Source organism: Micromys minutus (genome assembly GCF_963924665.1).
Source record: "Micromys minutus genome assembly, chromosome: 32".
Lineage (NCBI taxonomy): Eukaryota > Metazoa > Chordata > Mammalia > Rodentia > Muridae > Micromys > Micromys minutus.
The window spans coordinates 10,110,673-10,119,205 of NC_137967.1; positions in this window are offsets into that span (position 1 = coordinate 10,110,673).

Below are 8,533 nucleotides of genomic sequence, written 5' to 3' on the forward strand. Positions count from 1 at the left end.
TGGAAGATGACAATAAAAACCTAATTAGGCTCAGGTCATAAAGGAGATCGTACATGCCTGGTGTCAGCTGGTTACTGTGGGCACACGATGGGTTCATGGAAATGTGAAGCAGAATATCTGAAAATTAATAAATCAGTTTCATCGAATAAAAGACACGCATTTGCCCGTTAATTAAGGATAATCGTATCCTATAAGCTTTTGTGTACCATAGGTAATTTGTTATACTCTGCCATAATTATATACATTGAAAATTAAAAATTCAGTGTATCTTACAGGTAATGCATGAACACAGCTTCTCTTCTATTTCCAGAAAAAAAAAATGCTAAAGGCTCACGTTCACCCAATCACACACATAGGCTTCCATGATCTATTCTTGCCCACGGAATAAGGGTTAGTGAATGAAGCTTCCTCACCTGCCGATTTTCCATAGGAACCAAGCAATTCTATCTCAAGCACATTTGGCTTTATTTTTTTAGCAACCCACAGCACCCATCAATTTGATCTTCCTTTTTTATAAAGCAGTAAATCCTAATATAATTTTAGGAAATGACCTTCCTCCCCAAGGTTTGCATCGTGGAACTGTCAATCGAGGTATAAGGGGTGGGCATACAATCAGAGCGTGGGTCATCCAACTCATTGTCCCAAGCCTCAGACTCAATCACAGTAATGTAAGGAGAGAAAGATATTCTCTTAAGAGCCATTGGGTGGTGTGTCATTAGAGAAATGTAAACAAATGTCTGCTCATCCCTGAAAAGACAGCAGGACTAAGCAAAAACATTGTTTCACCCAAGTGTAGTTTACTGGAGTGATTTACATAAATTTGGGAAAGGGGTTACTTATCAGAACATCAGTGACTCACAGCTCAGAAGGGCAAACCAACAAACAGAACTGCAGATGGAAAAGGTTATCTGTAGGGATCAAGGAGTGGGCAACTCCCCGGAAGTATCCTGTTGTCCCCAGAGCTGTGCACTGCCTCTATCATCCTGATGTGTCTTCTGCATCTTCAAACTCTTGCCTATTTCCCTAGACCTTTCTCCTTTCCTTCACAGACCCTAGGATCCAGGCTATTGATGGACACCATCTTCCAGCACCTCTGGTTCCGCTCCACCTCTGGAACATTTGCAGACACAGTGATGAAAGGCTTGGAAAGGCTTTATTCTTCCCTCTTTCCCTCCCTTCTCTCCTCCCCTTTCACTCAGCTCTTCTTCCTCTTTTGTTTTATTTTTATTTTCAAAGCACAAATGCTTAGATGGTCCAAACCTTCACATGTCTAAATCTCATCTCATTCTTCACTTTCCTAAAGGGCCAAACACACATCTATCTACCTACCTACCTACCTACCTACCTATCTATCTATCTATCATCTATCTATCTATCTATCTATCTATCTATCTATCTACCTACCTACCTACCTACCTACCTACCTACCTATCTATCATCTATCTATCTACCTACCTACCTACCTACCTACTTACCTATCTATCATCTATCTATCTATCTATCTATCTATCTATCATCTATCTATCTATCTATCTATCTATCTATCTATCTATCTATCTATCTACCTACCTACCTGCCTGCCTACCTATCTATCCAAACTCACATATATGTATATTTATTTATTCATTTGATTTGTGTGTTTGTATGTGGGTAGATATATACTCATTGCATTGTGTGTGTGTGTGTGTAGGTCATGGAACTCTACTACTGTGTGAAACCTGTGGCTTGGTGGTGGGCACCTTTACCCTCTGAGCCATCATGCCACTATGTGTGTGTGTGTGTGTGTGTGTGTGTGTCCAAAGAGGTACAGACAGTTGTGAGCTTGCAGGTAGGTGCTGAGAGTGAAACCTAGATCTCTGGAAGAGCAAAAAAAATGTTCTTAACCATGGAGCCAACACTCCAATTCTAGCCTTTGCATTTTAACTTATCAAGACTACACGCACGTTCACAGTGACTGTTTTACTATGTGCTTCTGTCTGCTCCTATGTTGTCTGTGCGTGTTTACTTTCTAATCTTTCCATGTTCTCCTCTGTAGATTGGAAGGGATATGTGAATTTAATAATCCTCCTTGGTGACTCAAGTTATCTCCCCTAACGTGGGAACTCGGGAGGTTCTAAGGAATGCTTAGCCATGTGTGGAGACATTTTATGTAAATATTCATTTTATATATGCATGTGTGTGCTCATGCTGCATCATGCTTAGGTGCCTTTAGAGGCAAGAGGAAGTCATTAGATGGCCTGGACCTGGAGCTGCAGTCAATTGTAAACCTCTTGACCCAGGTCCTGAGATCTCACTTGTGTCCTCTGGAGAAGCAGGAGGACCTTTGAACACCTGTTTCTCAACCTCTGGGTACCATTTTTGACATTACAGTGGTTGAGGAAATTATAGAGGGCAGCAGGGTTGATAACGGTGTACAGAAAAGAGTTCAGAAAGGCTGTTCAACACTGCTTGGCATTCTGCAACGCAATCCATTATAAAAGAGCACACAGCTCAGAACTCTGTGGTGTTGTCTTGGTACATGTCATGTCGCTGTTATGATATGTTTGGGGACATGTTATTATCCCCAAAGCAGAATAATTTATAATGGACAGGGACTGATGATTTCTTCTAGCTCTGAAGTTACAAAATCTGAGAGCGAGAGGTCTCCATCTAGCCTCAGGCATCTTGCTATGTCCACCCATGGGAGAAGGTAGATGATGGCATGGTACCAGTGTCAAAGAAAGGACACGAGGGATGGCCTCTTCCTGGTAGAAGGAACCCACTTCCATGTCCCTTAGCATTGTCCTTAGTCCTGTCATGGCCGTCTCCATGATATAACCACCACTTAATTGTCCCACTTCTTCACATTGTTGCTCTGGTGCAGGAGCTGGAGGGACAGGGATGCTTTCAAACCAAGCATACACACACAGACCCAGGGCCACTCTTAAACTAGGGCGAGTACAGAAGCTGAGAAACCTCCCCACAGAGACAATAATTTTCATCCTTAATTGATCAAAATCTAATGCCAACTTGGTAACTTTACAAGATTTTTTTTAAATTGAAATTCAACAAATTCTTAAGTTCCCTTGCACGATTTCGATTCACATGTTATCAACGTTCAGGATTCTTTATACATTAAAAGCCCTGCAAGACACTGCTGTTATTTTTGATATAGTCCGCTCCTCATTTAGACTTTTCCCAGAGTTCTGTATTCCTTCCTGTATCTCTGACCTTCCATCTGGAATCCTTTTCTTTCTGCCTGAACAGGCCCCTTTATCATTTCCTGGAGTGAGGATTTGTTTATGAGACATTCTCTGTGGTTTTGTTTGTCTAAAAATGTCTCCACCGAACTTCATTTATGTCCTTCTGATGTCTGCTGTGTCCCTGATGCCTCCATGTAGAAAAAAATGCTTGTCCCTTCACCCTGAGAGCATCCTTCTACACAGCCACGGTGCTATGATCCCACATGAGAATGGATGTTCAATAATACTTAACATAGAGCTAAGGCTCGGATTTCTAAATGTGTCCTCTAGTGGGGCTGTTTTTATAAGAAGTTACCCGGTGATAAAGTCCCCTGTGTTTTTAAACTACAGGCTGCCTATGTCTATACATAGTTACTTTTATTGTTTAGTCTACGTCCATGCATGTCTGTGTCTATGTATGGGTATGATCAGGTGAACGAATGTAACGTTCATAGAGGCCATAAGAGAATATCAGATGCTCTGCGGCTGGAGTTACCACAGGGGTGCTGAAAACAGAACAGAAGACCTCATGTTAGAACAGCGAGGGATTTGAACTTCTGAGCCTTCTCTCCAGCAGTCAACATAATGACGTCCCACGTGTTGTCTAATATTCATATATCCTCATCCAGATCTGCATCTCGATCTTGATACGTTGTACATTATTTAAATCACATGAAAGGCATCTGTGCCCTCGATTATCTAATGTTTCTTGATGGTGAAAGCATTGGGCATCATTCTAGCTTCTTAGGATCCCCAGTAAATGATTATTGTCTGTAGTCGGTGGCTTAGTTACTGTTCTATTGATTCGGTAAGACCAAAGCAACTTATAAAGGAAAACATTTAATTTGGGTCTCAGGGTTCCAGAGGGTGAGAGCCTAGCACCATCACAACAGGAAACAGTTAAGCATGGCACTGGAGCCGTTAAGCTGAGAACTTACATCTGATAAGCATGAAGGAGGGGGAGAGAGAGAGAGAGAGAGAGAGAGAGAGAGAGAGAGAGAGAGAGAGAGAGAGAGAGAGAGAATGGGAGGGAGGAAAGAAGGAGGAGGGAGAGGGAGAGGGAAAGGGAGAGAAGGGGCCAGACTTTTAAGACCTTAAAGCCCACCCCTGGCTTCAACAAGGCCACATTTTCTAATCCTCCATAAACAATTCTGCCAACTATGAACCAAATATTGAAGCATAAGAATCTATGGAGACCATCCTCATCCAAGCATTACAGTCATCCTGTGTTACACACTTGTCCCATGCACCCCAGAAAACAGCATAAGGGAGGAGATGGGCTTAGTTTGGTTCATGGTTTCTACCTGAGTTTTGTAATTCCATTGTTGTTCTGCCTGTGGTAAGATGTGGCATCATGGGGGAAGGGCGTGGGCAGAGAAGAGAAGAGTTCCTCACCCAATGGCAGCCTACAAGCAGAAAGGAGAAGCAGAACACGGAACACAACAAGCATCTTTCAAAGACAGGTCCCTCGAGGCGATCCACTCCCTGTCACTCCTCCATGTATTGCTATCAAGTGATGACCCCACTAGCAATCCCAGTGACAGAAGAAACGTCACAGTCAGATCCCACTGAAGATGTTGAAAATGGTCACCTGAGGCTGGGGAGAGTAGCAGAAAGGGGTGTGTTTGTGTTTTAAGAACAGCACTATTTATCCAGAGGAATATCTCATATTATTGTTCCAAAAGAGAGCATCATAAAGTAGACCACTTTGGTCAGGAATATTAGTGTTATGCTCACTGCCACAAATAAGAAGCGTAGACTTTGACATGGTCTCTTGGCTCAGGAGTGACTGCCCAATTTCTTCAGTGTGATCAGGACTCTATCAGTGTTATGCTAGGCTTCTTCATCCTTGGTGCTCTTTCGTACCCACTGCTGCTTCTGTGGACTAGGATATGGAGCTTTTCTAGTTAAATCTTGTTCATACTAATCCGTAGTTGGCATTTTATTAAGAAAAGAACAAAACAACAACAACAGCAACAAAACTTAATGCTGTCTTAAAAGCTGAAAAATCTCCAGCATACATAATGTGTCATCCTGTTTCTGATCCATTGGTTCCTTCAAAGGATCCCTGACTGTCAAGTTAGAATAAAGATGGGGACTATATGTGTGTTTCCTGCTAAATGATTGCTCTTGTTTCTAATTTCTTGCTGTAGCAGTTAGGGTGTCATTGCTGTGAAGAGACACTATGACCAGTGCAACTCTTATAAAAGAAAACATTTCATTGGGGCTGGCTTACAGTTTCAGAGGTTCAGTCCATTATCATCATGGCAAGAAACATGGCAGCGTACAGGAGACATGGTGCTGGAGAAGAAGCTGACAGTGCAAAGGCAACCAGGAGAGACTGTGCTCCACCAGCAGCCAGTAGGAAGGTCTCTTTGATCCTGGGTAGAGTTCAAAGCCCATCCCCGCAGTGACACACTTCCTCCACACCTATTTCAACAAGGCCACACTCCTAAAAGTGCTGCTTCTCATGGGCCAAACATATTCAAACCATCATGTTCCACTACCTAGCCTCCACAGGATTTTTCAAACATGTGAGTTTATGTGGGCCATACATGCTCATAGCATAATTAAAAATACATTAGTTCAACTTCAAAAGTCCCCATAACATATAGCAGTGTCAACAATGTTAAAAGTCCAAAGTTCAGAGACTCTCCTGAGATCCATGGAGTCTCTTAACTGTAATCCCCTTTAAAATCAAAATTAAGTAAATCACATATTTTCAACATCGTAAGATGTACATTTCCATTCCCAATGTCATAGGACATACTGGACCAACTCAAGACCAAAATATAGCTGGGCAAACTCTGCATCTACATATCTGATGTCCAGCACCTTTTAGCTTTGTTGGCTGCAACATATTGTTTTATCTTGGCCTGGTTCCACTCCCAGTTTGCAGCTTTCCTTACCAGGTAACTCGCAGCTCTGGCATCTCGAACATCTTGAGGTCTTCAAGGCAACTTCAGCTTCACAGATCTTGTTCCAGTGTCTGGGATCCACACATAATCTTCTGAGATCCTCCAAAGGATTTGGATCACATCTCCAACTCTGCCCTCTGTAGAATGCTAGGTCTGGTTGAGTCCATTCTACTGCTGCTGCTGTTCTTGACGATCATCCCATGGTATTGTCATCTCCAATTTGCTGGACTCTTCTGCTACAACTAGACTTCACCAATAGCCTCTCATAGGTCCTCTTCATGGAGTCAAGCCTCAACTTCTTTGCATGAACCTTTCAGTCCTGGGCCATCAACTGAAACTGAGGCTACACCTTCACCAATGGCCTTCATTAGCCTCTCACAATGCCAAGCCTCAGCTGCTCTCCATGACCCCTTCATGCCTTCAAAACAAATACCACCTGGGTGACTTTTACACATTACCAAGTCCAGCTGCAGCACCGGGCACAACCTTGGCTATCTTTGGAGCACAGATTCTTTGTGCTCTCAGAAAACACTTTCCAGAAGATTTAACTTCAGTGATGAGGAGACAATTTTTTATGGGCAGCAAGGAGGAGGGCCTCTTTGGTCTTGGGTGGAGCTTACATAAAGGACCTCAAAGCCTACCCCAACAGTGACTTACTTTCTCCAACAAGACCATACTTTCTAATGGTGCCACTTCCTATGGGACAAGAATTTTGAAATCACTGCACTTGCAGTGAAAGAAATTAGGGAATATACTTCCTTTACAATTTTGAGATGATACTGACAGCTTCCAATTCAGTAGTCTCAAATTCACTTTTCTGTCTTGTAATGAGAAGGTGTAAGATGGTGGTGACATTTTTATACATGGTCCTTCTTCTGTAACAAACAGAATATTTTCAGAACTATCTTCTCACATCATCACTGTGAACAAACCTTCTAAATGATAGTCAGGGCTATTTTTTTTCAAGTTGTTGTGAGTATTCCATAATTTTCAAGTTTAAATAATTGTATGCATGTGAGTTTGAATTCTGTTTTTGGTGTTTTATTTCCCCCAATGGTAACAGTAAAAATTCAAAGTGCAGTTAGTTTAATTAACATGTTTCTCTGTAAATATTTTCAATTTTAATTTTTAAAAGTAAATTTTTATTCATATGTGCATGAGTGTGTGTGTGTGTGTGTGTGTGTGTGTGTGTGTAGAGTCTGTGAAAGCCAGAAAAAGACATTGGGTACCCTTGATCTGGAATTACAAGTATTTGTGATATGAGTATAGGTTGCCAAACTCAGAGCCTCTATAAGAGCAGCAGCAAGTGCTCTTAACCAAGGAGCCACTTTGTATATGATTTTATTTTCACATACATTAAACAGTTTTCTCATATGTACTAAAGATTGTCTGGCCTCGTGGACAGAACAACTACCAGATTACTGGCCATTCCAGCAAGGTGTGGTGGCACAAATCTTTAATCCCAGCACTCAGAAGACAGAACCATCTCTGAACTTGAGGCCAGTCAGTCCACAGAGCAAGTTCCAGATCAGTCAAGGCTACACAGAGAAACCCTGTCTTGAAAAACCAAAGCAACTCAACCAAGCAACAGATTAATGGACTTTTCATCAGGAGACAGCTACCATTGGACTAGCTGGGACCACCTTTAAGCCACTATAATAAATCCAATAATTATTTATTATATATGAGATTATAACTCTATCAATTCTGCTTCTTTAGAGGCTCCTAATACAGATGATAGTACCAAAAGTAGTTCTAGAACAACAGAAGTGTGAGGATGAATTTTTTTATAAGCACAGACTATATAATTTGGTGACATCTACAATTACTGAAGTTTCTCCTAGAAGCAGGGAGATCACTAAAAACCTACAGTGTGAACAGTCTAACAAACTTATCCAGACAAATGCATTTGATTATCCCGAGTTTTACCTAAAATTATCCACCTCTTATGAGAAGCAAGGAATTTATGGCTCTATAAATTGACACTTGGTGGAAAAATAAGGAAAATAATGGTGCAGGTTGGTTGCTCCTAGCATCTAGCATTGGATAAATTTACCAAGGAAAGGAATGAGCTCCAACATGGCAGAAACACCCTGTTATGAACAGTCAATAGAAAGGAAGGAATGGAGGTGGTGGGAGGGGCTAGGAGAGGAAGTAGTGGCTATAAATGAGAAGGTCCAAGGAAGAGGCGGGCCATGAAGGAAGGCTGCAGTACTGAGCCCCTGGAGCCAGGAAGGACCTGCAGAGGTGCTGTCAGAAGGGCTTGTGGATCCCAAAGCACCTTGGTCCTTATCAGCCTGTCCCTACTGAACCAGAGGTGATCATGGCTGACCTGCTGCTCCTGGAGTTCCTATCTGGGGGCCCTAAGCACATCCTTGAACCTCAAAAAAAAGA